General features: G+C 39.9%; 1 long non-coding RNA gene across 1 annotated transcript in view; it reads right to left on the bottom strand.

The window, feature by feature from the left end:
- Nucleotides 1-25,626, bottom strand: part of LOC125639652 (uncharacterized) — a 152,454-nt gene that overhangs the window by 58,884 nt on the left and 67,944 nt on the right. The window contains exon 3 of the long non-coding RNA XR_012669406.1: nucleotides 21,309-21,444. This is a non-coding gene — a long non-coding RNA (uncharacterized LOC125639652). The remainder of the gene's footprint in view (nucleotides 1-21,308; nucleotides 21,445-25,626) is intronic.

Genomic DNA, 25,626 nt, shown 5'->3' with positions numbered 1-25,626 from the left:
TTCAAAGCAAAGTAATGCCCCTTGGAAAACATTATCTCAACTATACATACAAAATGATGGGGTCTAAATTAGCTGTTACTACTCAAGAAAGATCTTGGAGTCATCATGGATAGTTCTCTGAAAACATCTGCTCAATATATAGTGGCAATCAAAAAAGCTAACAGAATGTGGGGAACCATTAGAAAAGGGATAGATAATAAGAGAAGATATCATAATGGCAGTATGTCAATTCATGGTATTCCCACACCTTAAATACTTCATGCAGTTCTGGTCAACCCATCTCAAAAAAAGATATATTAAAATTGGAAAAAGCTACAGAGAAGGGCAACAAAGATGATTATGGGTATGAAACAGCTTCCATATGAGGAGAGATTTAAAAGACTGGGACTGTTCAGCTTGGAAAAGACAAGGAAGGAAGGCCATACTAGAGGTCTATAAAATCATGAATGGTGTGGACAAAGTAAATAAGGAAGGGTTATTTACTCCTTCTCATAACACAAGAACTAGGAGTCACCAAATGAAATTAATAGACAGCAGGCTTAAAACAAACAAAAGGATGTATTTCTTCACGCACACAGTCAACCTGTGGAACTCTTTGCCAGAGGATGTTGTGAAGGGCAAGACTAACAGGATTCAAAGAAGAACTAGATAAATTCATGAAGGATAGGTTCATCAATGGCTATTAGCCAGGATGGGCAGGGATGGTGTCCCTACCCTCTGCCAGAAGCTGGGAATGGGTGATGGGATGGATCACTTGATGATTACCTGTTCTGTTCATTCCCTCATTGGTCACTGTTGGAAGACAGAATACTGAGCGAGATGGACCTTTGGTCTGACCCAGTATGGTCGTTCTTATGTAATAAAATTAATAGATGGCAGGTTTAAAACTAACACAAGGAAGTACTTCTTCACAGAATGCATAGTCTTGTTGCCATGGGACATTGTGAAAGCCAAAAGTATAACTGGGTTCAAAAAAGAATTAGATAAGTTCATAGAGGATAGCTCCATCAGTAGTTATTAGCCAAGATAGTCAGAGAGGCAACCCCATGCTCTGGGTATCCCTAAACCTCTGAATGCTTGAAGCTGGGACTGGATGACAGGGATCATTTGATGAAATCACCTTGTTCTCTTCACTCCTTCTAAAATCATCTGACACTGGCCATTGATGGAAGACAGGACACTGGGCTAGATGGACCTTTGGTCTGACCCAGTATGGTCATTTTTATGTTCTTGAATTCTTATGCTTTAACAAGCACTAAAAGACAACCTGGCTCCCAGTGCCCTGACAACACAATACAACTGCAATAAAAAAAAAAAATAGTGACAGGGAATGAGGATGCAATATCCCTAATCCTTATACCCATTTGTCAATGAAATCAGTATTCAAGCCTGTGTAACTCTAATTAAATCAGCAAATGATTGACATATGATAGGCCTTTTTTCTCTCAAGCCACTGCCATAAACCTAGTTAACCTTATTCCCAAAGGAAAAGGACACAACTAAGGTCCATTGAGAAAACTGTCATATCCACTGAAGTCAGAGCCTTTCAATTTATAGCATCCATAGGAAGGATATACAATGAGTTACCAAATAACTTTAGTTCCCATGACATTCTCACAGCTGTCAATTCATTTCTCCAGTGGGGCCTTCCTTTCAGCTTTCTATTAACCCCATAGTTCTCAAAGTAATAAATTTAACAGCATGTTTGAAAATCTTTGTTTTCCAGCTCAAACTAGTCTGATCTCTTGTCAGTACAGCAGAAAATATATTAGATTTATCAATCCCTAGAGATCCTCTAGTCTAGAGAACCAGAAAACTAATGAGGATTGTGACATCACTGGAGACTGAACCCTGAATAATTAAGGAGGAAGAAGATGTTTAATCCAACTCTTTAAACTACATTGTACTTGTTTGTTAATATCTGTTCAACTCAAACGCCTACCTCGGAGAAGGGTTTTCTTTGGTCCTGATTCATGAAGGTGATGCATACACTGGCCCTGAGTTAACAAAGCACTTTGAATTCAATGGGCGTAGGATCAAATTCTATGACAAAAATTCCATTGACTTCAGTGGGGTATGTGCACTCAGAGTATCTAATCCAGTTCTCCATTAAGGCTCCATTAAAATTCAGGAAAGGCAAGAACAGATATTTCTGATATTGCTAAAGTAATCCCAAATTTAAAAAATATATCTCCAGCAAATGTTGAGGCCATCTTGATACATCATAAAGGACAAGGAAAAGGTGCAACAACATTTCTTGTATCAAGATTTGTATCTAAAGGAGTAGTTGTTTGTTGATCAGCACTCCATGAGGATCCCTTACCTTCTAAATCAAAAGTATCAGAGCTTACTTATTGACTTCCACTACTAATCTGGTAGCTGTGTGGGGAAGGCGCTAACATACAAACCTCTCTCCACATCTCCAAACAGGCTGAGTTTGTAATGGAACCCAAAATTTCCTCTAATGAGCCTGCATTTTCTCTCTCTAACTTTCTTTTGCAATTGTCATTTAAAAGAGGTCAGTGTTTTAAATAATAAATAAAGAACCACTGATGTTAAAATAACCTTTTGGGCAACACATGGAAATGTTTATTTGAACAAGAAATGCCCCTAATGGAAAGGTTATTAGGAGGAACAAATTCATAAACATTTAAAGATATGCTGCTCATTGAGTCTACTGATAGGTTTTAAAGACTAAATCTTTTCAGACAAACATGATAGCATTACAGAATGAGCACAAGAAGATGAAGAAATACTTTAGTAAAATCAAAATAAGTTATTTATACTGCGTCTCGCTAAACCTTGATTGAAAACCATTCAAATTGGCTTGGATAGGAACACTGTCATGTACACTGAAAACTGGAAAAAAATACAAAATAAAGTACAATGATAAATGGCAATGTACAGCATGGAAGATGTACCCTGTCAGGTTTTAGGCACTACTTTATACAAACAGTAATCAGCATTCATTGAGGCTACAGTCATCAAGAAATGGCACAACAGAAGAACATCAACATCACTAATTTAAGATTAAAGTAGTGAATAAAAATATCAGTAACTCCTTTCTACAATACAAAAAAAAGCAACAATAGCCAGCGTTCAAATTATTGAATAAAAACTTTGAAGGGTAAACCCCTTTGAAATCCCTCCTGGCCAGGGGAAAGCTCCTCTCACCTGTAAAGGGTTAAGAAGCTAAAGGTAACCTCGCTGGCACCTGACCAAAATGACCAATGAGGAGACAAGATACTTTCAAAAGCTGGGAGGAGGGAGAGAAACAAAGGGTCTGTGGGTCTGTCTGTATGCTGGTTTCTGCAGGGGATAGACCAGGAATGGAGTCTTAGAACTTTAGTAAGTAATCTAGCTAGGTATGTGTTAGATTATGATTTCTTTAAATGGCTGAGAAAAGAATTGTGCTGAATAGAATAACTATTTCTGTCTGTGTATCTTTTTTGTAACTTAAGGTTTTGCCTAGAGGGGTTCTCTATGTTTTTGAATCTAATTACCCTGTAAGATATCTACCATCCTGATTTTACAGGGGGGATTTCTTTATTTCTATTTATTTCTATTTTTATTAAAAGTCTTCTTGTAAGAAAACTGAATGCTTTTTCATTGTTCTCAGATCCAAGGGTTTGGGTCTGTGGTCACCTATACAAATTGGTGAGGCTTTTTATCCAACATTTCCCAGGAAAGGGGGGAGTGCAAGTGTTGGGAGGATTGTTCATTGTTCTTAAGATCCAAGGGTCTGGGTCTGTAGTCACCTAGGCAAATTGGTGAGGCTTTTTACCAAACCTTGTCCAGGAAGTGGGGTGCAAGGTTTTGGGAAGTATTTTGGGGGGAAAGACGCGTCCAAACAGCTCTTCCTCAGTAACCAGTATTAGTTTGGTGGTGGTAGCGGCCAATCCAAGGACGACGGGTGGAATATTTTGTACCTTGGGGAAGTTTTGATCTAAGCTGGTAAAGATAAGCTTAGGAGGTTTTTCATGCAGGTCCCCACATCTGTACCCTAGAGTTCAGAGTGGCGGAGGAACCTTGACAAGCCAGCGTTCAAATTATTGAATAAAAACTTTGATGGAAAATCATCAGTATTAGAAAATTCAGAAGCAATCCAACAGATGTAATGTTTCAAGAGACAAAGGATTTCTTCCTACTATACAGTGCCTTCAAAAAATCATCACATTCTGATGTTGCAAAGCTGTGTTGGAGCAGGTCATTGGAAGGAACAAAGAGAAAAAGATACAGGGGTATCAGGTTTTTATATGCACCCTTTCCCAGAAAGAACTTGAGCTAGTTCAGAGGTTGAAGAACACATCGGAGAGGAACATTACCAGTCTCTACAAACGGGTATTTTGCTGCAGCTGTCTTACTGGAAAGATAAGTAATGAGAAAAATGTTAAATATGCATGTTAAATATTTTCCATTTAAAAAGCTGGAGACATAGCCAACACTAATTTAATTTTTAAAATGTCTTAGTACACTGAAATATTTTCCTCCAGAATCCCTGAACAAAGTGACAATTTGCCAGTCGGACTAGAGAGAGAGTGCTAAGCAAAGGAAAAAGATTACCTTCCTCTATAACAGTAAACTGGTTACACCATTGCCCCTGAGGAGAGAATCAGTCACAAGTTTAAAAAAAGAAAGAGGGTTTGAGATACAGTTCAGCACTATTAATATGATGCAATAGTGGTACAAAAGGAGACAAAGCCAGAGAAGGAGAATGATTAAATATAAAGATGAAAAGATTGGGATGGTCTCTTATGATACAATGGTCTCATTTCAAGGACCATCATTTATTTTATTCCCAAAGTTATCTGCATTCCACATAAATTTGATGTTCCCTCACTTTTATTGTTGACAATTATTTTAATTGGAATAAAAAAACATACCACATGCAATTGAGACTATAGAAAGTTATTTCAGGGGTGAATCCCAAAGTCATTTAAGTTTCCCTGTGTGAATAATATTGTGTGTCCCTCATTCTGGGATGTTGGCACATATTGCATTCCATGTTTTGGCCTTGGCATGTTGGGAGAGATGGTTACACAAACAGCACGAACACACAGGAAATAATGCACACAACTAGAAATATGCTAGCAGGGGAAGAACACTCCATGGTAGTAACTTAGGACTCATGCACCCTGGCCCAAATGAAAGGTATTCACAATTTAATGATTCAGTGACAGAACTTTCTGTAGAAAGCAAACTGAATTTGCCATCTTGTTACAAAGCAACAGCCCAGGAGCACCCTGCACTCGCATTTTATTTCCCCCAAATTCAAGCTGCAATATTGAAAAGGTCTTCTCTCAGAGCTTTCTCCTTACCACCCTAAAAGCTGGCTTTTCTTGAAGACATCCATCTCCTCCTGCATGAAAGGGAGACTAACTGATCTCAGCAGTAGTCTGCATCTAAGACAGAGGACATGCGTTTCTCTGCTGATTTTCAGTTTATATCAATAAGAAAGTGTTTGCTACATTTTCTTTCTTTAAATGAGTTGTCTTTTTGCAAAACTCCAATAAAACCCTCAAATTAAGTTAAATATTTTAATTTTTAAATTTTTAGGGACCAGATTCCTCAATCCTCCAAGTTTCCTTTGTGCCACTTTAGACAATGTAAAATTAACTTAAAGCAGCCAGAGATTTGTACTAGCAAACTCCCCCTGTTTATGGGGGAATCTCTAATGGTATAAAGCTTGTAGAGGCATCTCTGACACCTCATATGCCAGCGGTGAGGGATAGAATACTGGGGATGAAAAGAAGAGGCAAAGGGGATGTGACAAGACAGGGGACGGACAGGAAGCTCCTCCACACCCAGTCGTCTACTAATGTAAGGATCCAGAGACACCTGGCATTGCCAATTTAAGTGTCTCTTCTGGCCAGTGACCGAGAATCAGTGAGCTGTGACCAGCACATTGACATGTTCTTCTAAAATTGGCTTTGTTCCTGTAATATCCTAAGGCACTATGGTCTAGAGGAGGGGGCACTTGACTGGGAGTCTCTTGACTGTATTCAATTTGGGGCTCTGCTACTGACTGCCTGTATGACCTTGGTTGAGTCACTTTACCTCTCTGTGCCTATGTTTCCCCCCACCCTTTGGCTCCCTCATCAGTTTAGACTATAAGTGCTTCAGGGCAGGGACTGCTTTCACTATCTCTATTTACAGCACCAAACACAACAGGCCCTAACCTTGTTTGAGGCATTGAGGCAAAAAATAATAATAGTTAGGGCCCTATCAAATTCACAGCTGTGAAAAACGCATCATGGACCGTGAAATCTGGTCTCCCCATGAAATCCGGCTACTGTAGGAGGGTCACAGTGTTGCCATCCTTACTTCTAGGCTGCCTGTAGAGCTGAGCGGCCAGAGCGTGGTGGCTGCTGGTCAGGCACCTAGCCCAGAAGGCAGCGCCGCCACCAGAAGCGCCAAAGTAAGGGTGGCAGGGTATGATATTGCCAGCCTTACTTCTAACTGCTGCTGGCATTAACACTGCCTTCAGAGTTGGGCTCTTGGCCAGCAGCCATCACTCTCAGGCCACTCATCTCTGAAGGCTGTGCTGAAGTCAGGGTGGCAATTCCTTGACCTTCCTACAATAGCCTCCTCCCCGACCCCCTATGACACTCTTTGGTGTCAGGACCCCCACAATTACAACACCATGAAATTTAAGATTTAAATATCTGAAACTATGACATTCAAGATTTTTAAAAATGCTATGACTGTGAAATTTACCAAAATGGACCATGAATTTGGTAGGGCCCTAATAATAGTTAATAGGAGCTGCAGATTATAGTTGCTGCTTTTGTTTGCTTTTGCTGTTTTTGTTCTGTCTGGGCTCTTTATAAATGTTCCCATAAAGGGGTACCTGAAGAAAAGGGACCCTCACTGACTGACAGCTGTTTGTTTTATTTTTGGTCTGCGAAATTAGTGCACCAGCTCACACCTGGGTTCAATTTCTGGCTCTGTCATTGCTTTCCTGGGTGAGCATGAGCAAGTGACTTCCTTGCCTGTCCCTCAGCTTCTGCACCTGTAAAATGGGGATAATAATACTGACCTCCTTTGTAAATTTCTTCGGGACCTATGGATGAAAAATGATATATAAAAGTTAGGTTTATTTTATTAACAAGGTGAGTGTTTGCCAGATATGAAAGGATATCAGTGATGCCTTTTAGTTCCTGCTCTGGCACATCATTATTTTATTGTGAAACCAGTCTACCAGTGATGGGTGCAGTATAATGCCTTGTGATGGGATTCATTCACCATCACAGTGCCTTCTGCTGGCTGTCCCGGGGATTACCTTTGCTAGCCAGTGCACCCTCTTCTGGTTGTGTCTCACCACTGTCACTTCTGCTCCAGGACCCACATCACTCCCAGGACCATGGTGTCCTCTTCATGACACATTCCTCCGGCTGTGTCACACTCTGTTCTCCCCCATTCTAGGGGGACTTCCCTCAGTGGCAACTGCAGCCAATTGTCTGGCCACTTCCTCAGTGGCAAGAGGGGGGGGCACCTGGGCCCACCCATTACTCCAGGTCCCAGACCAGCCCCTCTGTAGATGGCAGCCATGTGCTGTATCCCCTCTAACCTCTCAGTCCATTTGTCTAGGCCACTTCCCTGTAGCCCCAGTACCTTCTTTGCCCTTGCCTTAGGGCCTTACCCCACAACTCCAAGCCACCAGCTCTTCCCCAGCTCCCCGCTAGCAGCACTGCTGTGTCCAGGGTGCTTGCTTTCTTCCACCTGTAAGGCAGCCAGTTTTCCCTCCTTGAGCTCCAGGGAGCAACTGAAGCTGCTCTGCCCTGCAGCCCTCCTTATATGGGCCAGTCCGGCCCTGATTGGCTGCTCCTCACAGCCCCTCTCTAATTGGCTGCCTCCTGAGAAGCCTCCCCAGGGCTATGTTACCCTTATGGGCCAGTGTGGGGCAGATGCTGCATCACATGCCTGCTATAAACTACAAAGACACTAGTAAAAATACCAAAACCGACTTGATAAAAATTAACGTGTGCATAAGAGTGAGTGTGTTGTGGCCCTGCAGGGTTTATAACCATCAGATTCACAGCTTCATTTCTCATGTAGTGTTCACCACTAGCCTTCTGGTCATGCACTTGGGTGTTTTGTGCCAGAGAGAGAGAGGCAGAAAAATAGTCTTATATATTTGATCATACATGTTAGTTTCATTGATTTGCCCTCCCCCCATCTTTCTGATGTCTGCGGTGTCTTCCAGTTTAAGTATTTCACTTACATATGCAGTGCTGTTGTATAACATCTCTTTTAAATGTGTAAATATAAATGCAAAAAAGGGAAAGTGATTATATTTCATGGAGAATCACCTATTTGGTGAAGAAAATCTCTACACAGGTACTGAAAATTACATTGCTTTTTCAAATATTAATATGCTTTCAGAAATTAGAAATTTGTTGTAGTTTGCTTTGTCCTACTCCTGATGAGTTAAGTTAATAATATTCACTAAGTGCAACTATTTTACTCTCTGCTTTCCCTCACTCCCACTAATTGACAGCTGGATGGGTCTGGTTTACAATGCCTTTTTATGGATTATTATGAATTCTTATAATGTAAAAGCTAATTTTTGTGATGACAAAGCCTTTCCTGTAGGCTTTATTTGAGGGAGGCTCTTTTTTCTCTTACTATTGTAGCTGCCTGGGGCTGTTCCATTTTGACACGACCAACCTGTTGATAATAATTACACCTTAATTCATATGAAGGGAAGAGAAACCAAGCATAATTTAATGTAGACTACTAGCTGTTACTCGGTTTCAGAAATTTTAGTAGCAATAAATACACATATGTTTTCTCAAGGTTATTTAACAGAAAATCTCTGGAGGCAATCTTGCTAAACGATTTTTATGTCAGAGGATTTTATGTATTTATCCTAGAAGAATATGTACTATTTACTTTTTTAATAAGTCCTGAGAAATGTCTTATTCCATATTATTTTTCTTCCTGGAGTTAAATTTGTTTTGTTTTTTTCCCCCTTCATTATCCTTTTGAAAGAGGTTTCATTGTCAACTTGAGATTTGCCATAACATATAGATGGGCTGATTTTCACAGCATTAGAGTTACATGCAATTTTATAAACAAAATATATGCATAATGTAAGTGTTTAAACACTTAATCACTCTAAAAGGGGTGAAGCCTTGTTTGATGTTCTGCTACTTTAAGATTAAATTTTAAACACAAAAAATGAATTACAGGGCTCAGTCCTGCGTGGAGCAGGTGAGTGTTGCATATATTAGAACAGGTAAAAAGTGATGAGCGAGACCTAGGGAAAGGGAAATGGAGTCCTGCAAGTAGGGGAGTGGGTGCTTAGGGGGCTTGAGGATTACTACAGAATCTCTCAGTGGGGAAGAGCTAAACCTAGGACTTTCTGCTGAGCACTCCAGTCCTGAGACAACAAAACATGTAAGTATATAACTAACTGCAAGCATGTGGTTGCAACGGGAAAACTTACGCACACAAAGCTAAGCATGTGCTTAAGTGCCTTCTTAGACTGAGGTCTCAGCACCTTGCAGGACTGAGCCCTAGTGCTTGAAGTTACTTGCAGCCTGGCATAGCCCTTGCACTTGCCTTGGAGTATAATATGTCTGTGCAAGCTACTGTGCACTACGCAAGGATCGGGACCTAAGTGTTCGCCTCTATTTAGCTTTCTGTTATATTATTTTGTTGTGGTTTACTGCTGATAGTAAGGTATCAAAGAATCAGAATACAAAACTATTAAAGTTTGATTCTGCAAGTGAGCCCAGCCTCATAGGTCTCCAAATTTTGGAATAATATTAGTGTTAGACAGGCTGCCATCAGGTTCTGTAGTGAACTGCAGATCTACCCAAATTTTCCTCTCCCATTAAAAATCCCTCCTTCTTGTGGTGGCTCACCAAAGGATTTAGGTGTAAAGTGACCTAAAGCAGGTGATCTTAGCCAACCTTATTGTTCAGCTATTTGAAACAATGGCTCTTAAGCCAAAGATAGAACACATTGCCTGCATAATGATGGGTAACAAATAGAAAACTGTATGGTCACAGTTATTTGGCAAGTCTTTAAGTGACGTTAGTGATGGAAAACTCCTCCCTGAGGCCTGTACTACGTGGGGCACCATGGGGATACGTCAGCTGTTCTTTCCTGCTTACTGTGCAAATAAAGCAATTTGGAGGATGTGAAAGATGTTGTGTGGTGATACCACCTCACCAATATACCACTGATACTCATCTTTGTCTCCAGCTTGTCAAATGTAGATTCTATGTTTCCTATGCCTTCAGAATATCTTGCTGAGACTGGGAGCTGGATAAAAGTAAATGGACTCAAACTCAAGCCATACAAAGTGGAAGCATTACTAGTCAGTGGGGGAACACTTGTAAAAGAATGGATAGTGGTTCTGCACAATTAGTGAGGGGCTACGTCCAACGGACACTAAATTAGAGCCTGTGTTTCTTCTTTTGTACTGGCTACCTATTTGCTGCAGATTTCACTTCAATTTGCTGATTATGGTCCATAAAGACTTAAATAGGCACAGACCTATTGACAACCAACTTCTCTTCCTGTGCTCTGTCAGGGTAGCTGAGCTCAGCTGGAAAGATGCTAATGTGATAGCTATTAATGGTATAGATCACTAATATATACCTTGCTAGGTGTGGCATCAGAATGTTGTTGATTGAAGGTCCTCTGCAGTGAAATCACTTTGCCAAAACCAGTTTTAACATTCTTCAGAGCACAACCTACAGCATATCTGTTATACCAGCATTTAGCTAAACAGTTTAACACAGCACTAAGGAGAAGCTACCAATGGAATAGTGTAGTGACTGAATTTATTGGAAATTTTTAAGGGGAAATTATCAAAAGCTAAATTTTCCAATATGCCCAGGCAAGGTGTGTACCCATAAGTTGTGATTATGGTTAGAAAAGGTGTTAAATAAAAATTCAAAAGAACACATCTGCTTCCTCAATGTATTTCAAGTCAGAACAGCTTACGTTTTCTGACAAGAATGTCATAATTACTTGTCACTCCTTTTAACCCTTAATGAGGCAAGAGAACAATGGGAAAGTGAGATGGAACCTTTTGTTATCTTGCCATTATCGACACAATTGTTCACTAGAGCCAAACCTTTCGAAATTGAGTGTCCATGCTTTACAAGAGGAGAAGCAAGAGAGTACAGTACTTCTGGTATGATAAAAAAAATGGCTTTACTGAAGAAATTGCAAGAGATATTCTTCAGAATAAATAGCTTAGAAGACACATCTGTTTCTTGATGATTTAGCTAAATTTGTATTTTAATCTTGTCTACACAGGGCCTTAGTCCATACCAGCTGGGGTGTAAATGCTAAATGTGCATCAGTGTGTCATGAGCTAACTAGACCACATGGACCCTGCTGGTGCATCAGTAACAATTCCCTAAGGAGTGTTAATATTGTACTGTTTGAAAGGGAACTACATTAACAAACACTAGGAAACTTTCCGTGTGCACTAGCATGGCCAGTTAGTATGCAACGGACTGGTGCTCCTCAGAATGTACACCCCAGCTGGTACAGACTAAGGCATTGTGTAGAAAAGCATTTAGTAACAAAACTTACCTCCAAACTCCCCCTCACTCCCAACTCACTATTTACAACTGTGAAGCACTAGCTTGTTTCACTCTATTAAAGGATTCACCTTCTATCCTTTGTCAGTACTAGGGTTGCCTCCAGGATTGTCTTGGAGTCTCCAGGAATTTAAGATTAATCTTTAATTAAAGATTATGTCATTTGATGAAACCTCCAGAAATATGTCCAACCAAAATTGGCAGCCCTGGTCAGTACTCAAAATACAAATGAGATGTTTTGAAGTAGAGGTAAAAGAAGAACCCAATCAAAAATTTCATTAGTATGGAGGAAACAGTGACAACAAAAGCAAAGCAGTGGATATCATGTCTTTGCATAAGAATAGTTCTCAACAGATATTGTGTCACAATGATCTGTATCACTTATAGAGGACTAGGCCACTCTCTTCTTATAATTAGAGCCCTGGACGGATTGTATCTGCATCTGATCTGCAATCCGTAAAAGTGATCCGTGGATATAAAGTGAATATCTGCGGATTTGCAGGGCTCTACTTATAATATACCGGAAGCTTTCTTTGATTTTTTTCAAAATGTTGTTACATCATATCTGATTCTTAGTTCCTAAGTACCTAATTTTGAACGTAAGGAGACTGTGTATTAACATATCAGTAGCTTCAGACAATATCTACATATAAAAAAAAAAGTTCTCCTTTTCCATGTATTGATTATATTAGCAACATATTTAATGAAAATGAAATCCATACACGATTCTTAAAGATAAAATAGTTTACAAAAAAAATACATTGAATATAAACATTAGGTTAAATTCACTTTGGTATGAAACTGGACCATTATTTTAAATATGACCTAGATGGAAGTAGAGATAATATATTTAGTGTGAATGGCTCCCAGTGACTGGCATCAAGAACAAGCAAATCACTCACCTGTTAAAAGAACACCCTTGTACTAGGACATTAAAGAGGTATTGTAGGCATATTCTTTGGAGTGTCCATGCTCATACTGGCATTTGTCTGAGGTCAGGTCTGTACTATATCAGCATAACTATGGGCTGTGAAAAGTCCACACACCTGAGCAACGTAGTTATACCAACCTAACCCCATGTGTAGACAGTGCTGTGTCGACAGGAGAGCTTCTCCCATCAACACAGCTATCGCCTTTTGGGGAGATGGATTAACTACGCCGATGGGAAAAGCTCTGCCGTCAGCGTTGGGGCGTCTTCACTAAAGTGCTACACCAGCGCAGCTGCACCCCTGTAGTGCTCTACGTGAAGACAAGCCCTAAGTTCCACATATGTTAATGAAGCTAAGTGAAGTTGATTGGTTTTATCCAGAAGAGGAGATCAGCACAGAATCCTTAGCACTGACTAATTTTTTGAACGCAAACTTTATATGGCAAATTTTAGACCAGTGACCGTCTTTGGATCATGTGTACACAGTGCTTGGGGAAAACATATCCCTATTGCTCCAGTGAGCTTACAGTCTTGTCAATAAAGGTGGCAAGACAGTTATACGAAGTGATCCGGATTGCTTCTTAAGCTGGACTCATTTGAACAGCATGCACTTTAACACAGCCTGTCAAGGTTCCTTCCCCGCTCTGAACTCTAGGGTACAGATGTGGGGACCTGCATGAAAAACCTCCTAAGCTTATCTTTACCAGCTTAGGTCAAAACTTCCCCAAGGTACAAAATATTCCACCCGTTGTCCTTGGACTGGCCGCTACCACCACCAAACTAATACGGTTACTGGGGAAGAGCTGTTTGGACGTGTCCTTCCCCCCAAAATACTTCCCAAAACCTTGCACCCCACTTCCTGGACAAGGTTTGGTAAAAAGCCTCACCAATCTGCCTAGGTGACCACAGACCCAGACCCTTGGATCTGAGAACAATGAAAAAGCATTCAGTTTTCTTACAAGAAGACTTTTAATAAAAATAGAAGTAAATAGAAATAAAGAAATCCCCTCTTTAAAATCAGGATAGTAGATATCTTACAGGGTAATTAGATACAAAAACATAGAGAACCCCTCTAGGCAAAACCTTAAGTTACAAAAAAGATACACAGACAGAAATAGTTATTCTATTCAGCACAATTCTTTTCTCAGCCATTTAAAGAAATCATAATCTAACACGTACCTAGCTAGATTACTTACTAAAAGTTCTAAGAGTCCATTCCTGGTCTATCCCCTGCAGAAACCAGCATACAGACAGACACAAAGACCCTTTGTTTCTCTCCCTCCTCCCAGCTTTTGAAAGTATCTTGTCTCCTCACTGGTCATTTTGGTCAGGTGCCAGCGAGGTTACCTTTAGCTTCTTAACCCTTTACAGGTGAGAGGAGCTTTCCCCTGGCCAGGAGGGATTTCAAAGGGGTTTACTCTTCCCTTTATATTTATGACACAGCCAAATGCGAGGTCACTCATCTAAGAGCAAAAAAGCTGGTGGACTGTGGAGTAAGTGTCTTGTCTTATGCCCAGCTCTGCCTTTAATCCCTTTTCTGGCTTTGTACTCACTGTTTTACTTTGCTAGAGTTTCAACTAAAGCTCTCTATATCCACAAATACTGTGTACTGGTAGGTGGGGGTGGGAGTGGATTCCTTGGTGGTAGTGAATATTGTGATTCTGAACCGTATGAAATTTCAGCTTAAGTAAGAGGAACAGATAAACCAACCCACTGGTGAAACATTACTTCTTCTGAAAACCGAGTGAATCGAAACCTTTTATTTAGTTATTTGAGTTGTTTTTAACAAGACAGCTCACGCATCTAATTAAGTTTCTGCATTAAACAATGTGCAAAAGAAAATATGCTTTGACATTACATTTATCTTTGGAATTTGATGTACTTCCCTCATTAATTTTTAGCCTAACACCCATGGGCCTCATTACTGCATCACTGATTCACTTTTCGTACATTGCTTTTTTCCCTGAAATTTACTCATTTACTTTTCTTTCCAGTGGTATTTAGTAGATGAGTAATATCAGGAGATATAACTGACAGCACATTTCATAACTAGCCTAAGCCCATGTCTGCATCAAGTATATTAAAGATTCATTTATATTTTATATGAAGATAGTATCTGACCTCTTTCGAGATATGTGCAAATTCCTCTATTATTCACCCTTGATAATACCTTTCCAAGGAAAGAATTGACTGGGGAAGCACCAGCATCTGTCATTCAAAATTCTAGGGTTTGGAGGTTGAGGAATTTTTCTCCCTGCCCTCTGACCAATGCGTGCTCAGAACAAAATAGGAGTTGGTATTTTACAAGATACACAAAGCTTTCCTTGACCATGTATCACAGGGGTGGACCCTGCCCTTTATCAGTCCAAAATGTATTGCATCATACAGGCTATTTTCTCAAAACCTTATGGTTAATTATACATGAGCTAAAGCAAGATGTGTGCTTAGCCATCAGAAAAAGAGTATTAGCTACAGCCTCTTCCATTGAGCTCAATCTTTAGCTACAATGTCGGAAGAAACACACTGAAGCTGAGTCTAACTTTAAGGAAAAGTACTCCAAATATTTTAGATATTTGATCCAGGTAATTGATTACCAGGAAAGCTGGACATTCCTGAAGGCCAGTGGTTTTAACAATTATATATGATAAGAAAACAAAAGAAATCTTTCTATATTTTGGATTAAAAAAGACTTTGCTCTATTATTTGACTAGAAACGAGAAGTATAATTACTGTTTAATTCCCATATTTTACCTAGGTTAATTTTACATTCTATTAATTTGCATAAACTAATTGTTGTATGCATAGCAGTTTGTTGGGTAAAGGAAGCCCAGCTAAATGTTTCATTCATTAAGAAAAATGTTCCAGTGCTACTGTGTGCAATAATCTTTAGCCCATGTTGTGGGTTATGTACACAGTAAAATATTCTATAAAAATAATTGCCCTGATCTATTGAGAAATTCTTCTAAAATGAAGCAGAACAACTCTCAGAAGTGAACAGGAATGTTATAGCATGCAAATGCAGGCATCAGGACACACAGCTCAGTGTTGAAAGTAAATATAGATTTAGGTACTGGATGATAAAAATAACCCATTGCCAGCTCAGTAGCTGGTGCATTCACTCTTTAGATCAGAAGCTTATCATCCTGTGATGAGATTTGACCTTCCACCAAGTGTTGAGGCCAAAACTGACATCTATAGAGACTGCTACATTTGCGGTAAGTAGTATTCTTTGAGGACGGTAATCATCAGAACTTCTCAAATAGTTTTTAAAATGGGTTTACAAAAATTAGGGCTTTTGAGTTTCAGTAACACAGCAGGAGCATGATGCAGAGTTAGGACAAGTTAGGATGGCAGAATTAGTAAATATTTAGGATACTTTAAACCTTTTCCTTTCTAGGCCACTTGAATCAGAATTTGCCTGACACACCACTACTAGACTGCTTTTGGAAAAGTATTATTTAACCGGAATTCATTCAAGAGGATTCTATAGGAGTCTTTCTAAACAGCCACACAATTAACTTTGGTACTGATTATCTGAACCATTCCATAGCAGGATATAATTCTCTACTTCTACCGCATCCTTCACCTCATTATGTCAGTTACACTCATCCAGTAAGGGAACAGAACCCACGTTTTGTAATCACAGTCAGAAATAATGGTGAAGACACTCTGTGCCAACATGAGAGCACTCTCCTGCCAATATAATGCCGGTGTGGACAGCACAAAACTTGCATTGCTCTGAGCGATGTAAGTTATATTGATTTAGGCTGTAGTGTAGAGCTGCCCTGAGACTGTCAAATTTAGCACTCTTAAGCACAGACTTAACTGCTTTCCTAAACTGGAGCTGCAGGGAGCCCAGAAATCTGGTTAATACTCCCCTTTGTGTTCTTTACAATACACCTACAGTAGCATGGCCTGCTGATGCTACATTTCACACTGCAATGTGTGAAGTGGATTCTGCTTAGTGCATACTGAGCATAAGTGTTTGCCTGTATCCAGTCCTTCCAACATGAATACTAAACATTGCTTTATAAAATACTTTGAGATAAAGCTCCCTGAAATCATTGTTTTAAAATCCAAAGTATGCAATATGAATATACAAAGGATATGACCATTTCTTCTCAAAATTAACATTCCTGAAAATCAATAGAAAGCCTTAGCAAAGATTCCATGATGCTTTTTGACCTTGAATTAAAAGTTGTGGTGATAAACTCTGGTAATGGAATTGTCTATATTTGATTACTTGGCATCTGATGAAAACATTGCTGTAAGAATAAAGAATAAAAGAAAAACAAAACCGATTCTATTCCAGGTTACATCTGCACTGATGTAAAAGTAAAAGATAATAAACCAGATGAGAGCTTCATTTAGCTTTCCAGAATGACATTAGAAATTAAGTGTCAAATTCATTAGAACTGAATATATTATTTGCATATGATGTATGGGTACAGTAATCAGGAAACTGTGCAAGGCACTTTTACAAATAAAACATATGCCATTGAAATTCATTAAAACTTTTCATCCCCCTACACAGAAGTAGGTACTTCTCCATTAGGTACCCAAGGGATATGTGCTGTGAAAAAAAGCAGCATCAGCAGAAAAAGGGATGTGACTGCTTCAGTGCACTAGATGTGGGAACCTATATTTAGTAACAAATGTAGGAAAATGGACAAAAATGGCTTTGCCTAAGTTAAGGCTGCTCCAGGCAAACGTACATGCTGTCAAGTTGCACAGATTGCCAGTCTGTTGCTCAAATGAGTAATGATATAGTGACATTTTATATTCTAGGAATATAAACCTGACACTTTAAATGGCCACCTTAACTGAGGGGTCAGAGAGATCAGTCAGAACTTATAAAGAAAACTTCACCTTCATCTCATTACCCTCCATCTCTTTAGCTTCACATGCCATCCACATAGCTTCAAATCATTCTATATCTACCAGTCACACTTCATCTTTTTGCACTAGATCTCATTCAAAACAGTCTCCTTCAGGGTAGTACTGAAATTGCTTACTGCTTTCAAGCATCATTGGCATATATTAGACATGAGGTAAAATTCTGGCCTCATTGAAGTCAAAGGGAATTTTACCCATGACTTCAATAAGCCCAGGATTTCACCCCAAACTAGACCAACCTTAGTCAACTATTTAAAACTTTCTTACAAAGGATAGAAGAATTGATTGTTTTCTCGTTTAGTGGCTACTGACTCACAACACCCATATATCTCATTTAAAGGACACGTCTTTGCTATCTTCTCCATAAAGGGAGTCGTCTTCCATATCTGTCTTGAGCTCCTTAGGCCAAAAGAGAGCTCAGATCTTGCTTTATTTCTGTGAATGCCTTACTATTTTTTAGTTTCCCAATACGAGGAATTTTGTGAACTCCAGAGATCTCATAAAAACAACGAGGAGTACGGAGGCACCTTAAAGACTAACAGATTTAGGTATGTAGGTGCCTAAGATGCAGATAGGGCCTCACAAGATATTCAAAGCACCTAAGCAGGTTAGGTGCCTAACTCCTATTGATATATTGTAGTTGCCCATTAAGAGAAGGAATGCTGTCTGATAGCTGGTCCTTTAGCATCTCTCTGCCTCCATTTACCAATTTGCTAAATAGGTATATTAATACCTAAATAAGAAGTAGTCTCAGGCTTAAGACACCTTGTCATAAATATAAAGAGAAGGCTCACCACCTTTAAATCCCTCCTGGCCAGAGAAAAAACCCTTTCACCTGTAAAGGATTAAGAAGCTAAGATAAACTTGCTGACACCTGACCAAAATGACCAATGAGGAGACAAGATACTTTCAAAGCTGGAAGAGGGGTGGGAAACAAAGGGTTCTGTCTGTGTGTATGATGCTTTTGCCAGGACCAGAGCAGGAATGCAGGTCAGAACTCCTGTAAAGAGTTAGTAAGCAGTCTAGTTAGATATGCGTTAGATTCTGTTTTGTTTAAATGGCTGATAAAATAAGTTGTGCTGAATGGAATGTGTATTCCTGTTTTTGTATCTTTTTGTAACTTAAGGTTTAGCCTAGAGGGATTCTTTAGGTTTTAAATCTGATTACCCTGTAAGGTATTTACCATCCTGATTTTACAGAGGTGATTCTTTTACTTTTTCTTTAATTAAAATTCTTCTTTTAAGAACCTGATTGCTTTTTCATTGTTCTTAAGATCCAAGGGTTTGGGTCTGTGTTCACCGATGCAAACTGGTGAGGATTTTTATCAAGCCTTCCCCAGGAAAGGGGAAGTAGTGCTTGGGGGGATATTTGGGGGGAGGGGGGCAGACGTTTCCAAGTGGGCATTTTCCCTGTTCTTTGTGTAACACTTTGGTGGTGAAAAGAAAAGGAGTACTTGTGGCACCTTAGAGACTAACCAATTTATTTGAGCATGAGCTTTCGTGAGCTACAGCTCACTTCATCGGATGCATACCGTGGAAACTGCAGCAGACTTTATATATACACAGAGAATATGAAATAATACCTCCTCCCACCCCACTGTCCTGCTGGTAATAGCTTATCTAAAGTGATCATCAGGTGGGCCATTTCCAGCACAAATCCAGGTTTTCTCACCCTCCACCCCCCCACACAAATTCACTCTCCTGCTGGAAAGCTGCTGGAAAGCAGGATAATGGTAGCATGATAAATGGGAATGAGGATATGGAGGTAGACATCACCATATCTGAGGTAGAAGCGAAACTCAAACAGCTTAATGGGACTAAATCGGGGGGCCCAGATAATCTTCATCCAAGAATATTAAAAGAATTGGCACAAGAAATTGCAAGCCCATTAGCAAGAATTTTTAATGAATCTGTAAACTCAGGGGTTGTACCGTATGATTGGAGAATTGCTAACATAGTTCCTATTTTTAAGAAAGGGAAAAAAAGTGATCCAAGTAATTATAGGCCTGTTAGTTTGACATCTGTAGTATGCAAGGTCTTGGAAAAAATTTTGAAGGAGAAGGTAGTTAAGGACATTGAAGTCAATGGTAAATGGGACAAATTACAACATGGTTTTACAAAAGGTAGATCGTGCCAAACCAACCTGATCTCCTTCTTTGAGAGAGTAACAGATTTTTTAGATAAAGGAAATGCAGTGGATCTAATTTACTTAGATTTTAGTAAGGCGTTTGATACTGTGCCACATGGGGAATTATTAGTTAAATTGGATAAGATGGGCATCAATAGGAAAATTGAAAGGTGGATAGGGAATTGGTTAAAGGGGAGACTACAACGGGTCCTACTGAAAGGTGAACTGTCAAGTTGGAGGGAGGTTACCAGTGGAGTTCCTCAAGGATCGGTTTTGGGACCAATCTTATTTAATCTTTTTATTACTGACCTGGGCACAAAAAGTGGGAATGTGCTAATAAAGTTTGCAGATGATACAAAGCTGGGAGGTATTGCTAATTTAGAGAAGGACAGGGATACCCTACAGGAGGATCTGGATGACCTTGTAAACTGGAGTAATAGGAATAGGATGAAATTTAATAGTGAGAAGTGTAAGGTCATGCATTTAGGGATTAATAACAAGAATTTTAGTTATAAGCTAGGGACGCATCAACTAGAAGTAACGGAGGAGGAAAAGGACCTTGGAGTATTGGTTGATCATAGGATGACTATGAGCTGCCAATGTGATATGGCTGTGAAAAAAGCTAATGTCATCTTGGGATGCATCAGGAGAGGTATTTCCAGTAGGGATAAGGAGGTTTTAGTACCATTATATAAGGCACTGGTGAGACCTCACCTGGAATACTGTGTGCAGTTCTGGTCTCCCATGTTTAAGAAGGATGAATTCAAACTGGAACAGGTACAGAGAAGGGCTACTAGGATGATCCGAGGAATGGAAAACTTGTCTTATGAAAGGAGACTCAGGGAGCTTGGCTTGTTTAGCCTAACTAAAAGAAGGTTGAGGGGAGATATGATTGCTCTCTATAAATATATCAGAGGGATAAATACCAGAGAGGGAGAGGAATTATTTAAACTCAGTACCAATGTGGACACAAGAACAAATGGATATAAACTGGCCACTAGGAAATTTAGATTAGAAATTAGACGAAGGTTTCTAACCATCAGAGGAGTGAAGTTTTGGAATAGCCTTCCGAGGGAAGTAGTGGGGACAAAAGATCTATCTTGCTTTAAGATTAAACTCGATAAGTTTATGGAGGAGATGGTATGATGGGATAACATGGTTTTGGTAATTAAATATTCATGGTAAATAGGCCCAATGGCCTGTGATGGGTTTTTAGATGGGGTAAGATCCAAGTTACCCGGGAAGGAATTTTCTGTAGTATCTGGCTGATGAATCTTGCCCATATGCTCAGGGTTTAGCTGATCGCCATATTTGGGGTCGGGAAGGAATTTTCCTCCAGGGCAGATTGGAAGGCCCTGGAGGTTTTTCGCCTTCCTCTGTAGCATGGGGCACGGGTCACTTGCTGGAGGATTCTCTGCTCCTTGAGGTCTTCAAACTACAATTTGGGGACTTCAATAGCACAGATATAGATGTGAGGTCTTTTTTAGGAGTGGTGGGTGAAATTCTGTGGCCTGCATTGTGCAGGAGGTCAGACTAGATGATCATAATGGTCCCTTCTGGCCTAAATATCTATGAATCTATGAATCTGGTAAGAATAAGCTTAGGGGTCTTTCATGCAGGTCCTCACATCTGTACCCTAGAGTTCAGAGTGGGGAAGGAACCTTGACACACCTTGAGGAGCTTGGATGAAAGATGCTATGTAAAATAAAGAATATATAGCTATAGAGAATAGATTAATATATTTATCAATATATAACTGTAATAAGTATCTAAGCAGATATACTTACTATAGTAGATAGTTATGTTGTCCCTCCCTGGTGCTTGCTAATCAGAGTGGCTTCTCCCCTTTCCTTCCATGAGCTGGGTCCTGGGTTCTTTATTGAGATGCCTTGTGCCTCCACTCAAGGGGATTCCTCTCTGTGCCTGGGACACAAAGGTTTCTGTCACTTGAGAAATGGCTAATAATGCTACCCTTAACAAGGAATAGGACCCTGTACACAAAAAATACAATAATACAAAGCCCAACAAATAATGTGCCACACCTCAAAACAACAGTATAACAAATGGGGACTTTATGGGAGGCAGGGAACAGTGGATCCAGGGAAGTAAAGGGTTATGGTCAACTAATATATTCATAATACAATAAATTCCCCACTTTCCACCATTCACAACTGTATCATAAATGCCAGCTCTCTCCCTGGCACCTTCCCAAGCAGAGGAAATGTGTAGAATGAGTCTGAAGAGGAGTGTAGAGCACTGCAAACATTAGCCAGCTTGAAGATAACAAAAGAGGCCCTCTCACAGTATTTTCACCTGAGTGGGGCAGGTTGCCTGGCTCCCTGGTCCAGAGTTCTCGGGAGGTCTCAGCTGGGTCTATAGCCAACAGGGGGTTGATCCCCTGCCTCACTGACGGCATTTCTCACAACTCCTGACTTCAAAATAAAAGTTCCAAAAAGTTAAACTAAACTGAGTCCCTTTGTCTGTGAGTCAGGCTATCCCCTCACACCAAAGGATTGAGCAGTCCTGGCTCCTCATTGGCCCAGCAAACTGTCTGTACAAATCACCCCATCACAAGCCCCACTACTGGCTTTTACAGGGGTTTACCATCTATTCTGTTCCTGCTACAGACTCTAAGCAGGCTGGTAAATGGTCTACAAAACTATGGAGCCACTATTGCACTCCATAGGCAAGGTCCTGTCAAGACTCAGTCCAGTGTTCCAGGAGCTGACAAACTCCAAAGGGGGTTACAGATAGAATAATAGATGCAAAAGTAGAACTTCAAAAGAGTGGAATCTGAGAGTGGTGTCTACAATTATCACATTGTCTCTTCCTCAGGTGCTGGACACCCGTGGCTCGTTGGCAATGCTTTTGGTTGCTATGCAGGAAACTCTTCATGTCACAGCCAGCATTATAATATGCACTCCTCAACCAAATGCTTTGATGACAAGTCTAAGTTGTACGCCACGTGAGCAGGTGAAATTCTGATTAGCTGAATGATAGTTGTCTATCCAGTTCTATCTGCACTTGTGTATTTTGTTCTGTGTTTTAAAGACAATTAAGCAAAACCAAAAATCTATATGAAAGAAACTACATATTTACATGGAACCAAAAGTTCATAGCATAAGGAAGTGGGCAGGAGGGGGGGGTAAGGTCACAGGACTGCTGGGGAAAAACCAATCATAGGTAAAAACACTCAGAGTTGGAGCTTCCCACTTTTTAAACAAACATATGTCTTACTTCTCCACTCCTGGGAATATTCTGTAACGGCTGATATCTTCATTTTCATCTCTGAAGTGCGCTAAAAATGTAAGCTATTATTGTTACAAGTAGCACTTAAAGGCTCCAACTGATATCAAAGCCCCATTGTGCTGGGCACTGTACAAACCTCTTGTCTACATGGGGGAAATTACCAGTATAATTCTATCATTACAGTTATACTGATATAACGTCCCACATGGACGTACTTATTCCAGAATAAGAGAGCCTTTTTCCAGTTTATCCTATGTTGCTGTAGCAGTAGAATTATACCAGTATAGTTATGTTGGTAAATTTCCTCATGTAGACAAGCCCTTGGCAAAAGACAGTCCCTACCCTGAATGTCTTACTTCCTTTTTCCCTCCCTTTATTTGTCTTGTCTAATTATGTCAGCTCAGTTTTACAGATGGAGAACTGAGGCACAGAGATATTAAGTAACTAGGCCTAAGTTTACACAGAAAGTCTGTGGCAGAGCTAGAAACTTAACCCAACTTTCCTGAGAACCAATCAAGGGCCTTAACCATGAGATCACTTTTTCCTCTCATGTCTCAGTGATGGCAAAAACAGACACCAGTTCTGAAATGATTTCCCCTGAAGTGGCAACCCATGTATGACATATATTGGGCATAAGAACTTACTGTGTTGCATGTCTGAAAAACCTACTCAAACATATTCCTTCCATTTCTAATAAGAGTGCCACCAAAGGATTTGCCAGATTGTTGATAATGCTTCATGAGAACCATAACTGATAAAGCCAATGTAAAAACTGTACATATACATAAATGGGAGGAGATTGATGTTTTATGTGTTCAGATACTAAAAGTATGCAGAATGTTCTCCCAGTACAATATTTATTCCTGTTAGACTCATAGGGCACAGTGTGTGCTACAACCATATTTACATAGAAAATATTTTTATGGAAACACATCTAATTAAAAATAAATTAACAGCTTTCAGAATATAAAAGAAATGCAAAATGATAGCCCTTATGAAAGTGACCCTAGTAATACACCATATGATGGAAACACAGCCCCTTTCACGTTGGGGGGTGGGGAATCTTTTCAGTAAGAGTTTTGGGAATAAGGCTGGAAATTATTGTTCCAGTCCTGCAAGGTACAGAGTGCCCTCATTTCCCATTGCAGGCAATGGGAGTCCTGCCAGGAGAAAGGACTTGAGAGTTTGGATGAATCAGAGCTGAAGGCATCAATATTTTACAGGACTGTGCCCACAATCACAAAAATAATGAGCTTATTGCCATCCCTTTCACCAGAGATATATCTAATGGGAAGGTGGCCAAAGATGCTATTGATTTGCTATTATTTATAGATTAGTTTATTATAGACTATGCACCAGCTATTTAATTATGGTAGCTAAGAACTCAGTTCCCTCTCCTAATACAAATGGCTTAACATCTGGAATGTAAAGGTCAAGGAATCAAAGAAAAATTTATATGTTTAACCCAAGATGAATATGAGGACTACTTAAATCCATGGACACCAATTTATCCTTACTTTCAAATATCACCCAGGAGGTATTGATCGCCTCATGTTTTCTTCCCTTTTTTTCCCCATTTAGCTTATTCCCTCCTAAATATACTCACCCCTACTGCCCCCAAAAATAATCGTGGAACGAACACGCTTTTCACCGCCATCATTGTTCACTCTGCCTGAGTGTTCTACACCATTACTTACTGTTTATGTTTTGCCTATTTCGATTGTAAGCTCTTCAGGGCAGGGACAATCTACTACTGTCAAGGTTCCTTCCCCACTCTGAACTCTAGGGTACAGATGTGGGGACCTGCATGAAAACCTCCTAGGCTTACTTTTACCAGCTTAGGTTAAAACTTCCCCAAGGTACAAATTAATTTTACCCTTTGCCCTTGGATTTCCACTGCCACCACCAAACTTTATCTGGGTTTACTGGGAAATGTAGTTTGGACACGTCTTCCCCCCCAAAATCCTCCCAACCCTTGCACCCCACTTCCTGGGGAAGGTTTAGTAAAAATCCTCACCAATTTGCATAGGTGACCACAGACCCAAACCCTTGGATCTTAGAACAATGAAAAAGCATTCAGTTTTCTTACAAGAAGACTTTTAATAGAAGTAAAGGAATCACCCCTGTAAAATCAGGATGGTAGATACCTTACAGGGTAATTAGATTCGAAACATAGAGAATCCCTCTAGGCGAAACCTTAAGTTACAAAAAAGACACACAGGAATAGGAATAGTCATTCTATTCAGCACAGCTCTTTTCTCAGCCATTTAAAGAAATCATAATCTAACACATACCTAGCTAGATTACTTACTAAAAGTTCTAAGACTCCGTTCCTGTTCTGTCCCCAGCAAAAAAAAGCATACAGACAGACACAGAGCCTTTGTTTTTCTCCCTCCTCCCAGCTTTTGAAAGTATCTTGTCTCCTCATTGGTCATTTTGGTCAGGTGCCAGCGAGGTTACCTTTAGCTTCTTAACCCTTTACAGGTGAGAGGAGTTTTCCTCTGGCCAGGAGGGATTTTAAAGGGGTTTACCCTTCCCTTTATATTTATGACAACTACGCTGTGTTTGTACCATGCTAGCATAATGGCCTCACTCTTGGCTGCCCCTCAGGCATTACCAAAAACATAAATAAGTAAAAAAAAGCCTGAAGTGCCTTCTATGGAGCATAACTAAGAGTATTGCTTTCCCAGCTTCACATAGTCTGCCCATGTTTGTTTTTACTTTCTCCACTACTTTATTTAATATCTTTTCCTCCATCTTGCTCTTTTGGTTTGCCCAACCCCTCTACACTCTCTTGATGTCATCTCTAATTAGCTCTTAATTCCTTCTGTCAATAAAAACATAGGTCCTTATGGA

The sequence above is a fragment of the Caretta caretta genome, chromosome 7, assembly GCF_965140235.1.
Source record: "Caretta caretta isolate rCarCar2 chromosome 7, rCarCar1.hap1, whole genome shotgun sequence".
Taxonomy (NCBI): Eukaryota; Metazoa; Chordata; order Testudines; family Cheloniidae; genus Caretta; species Caretta caretta.
This window is presented reverse-complemented; position numbering and strand designations above follow the sequence as displayed.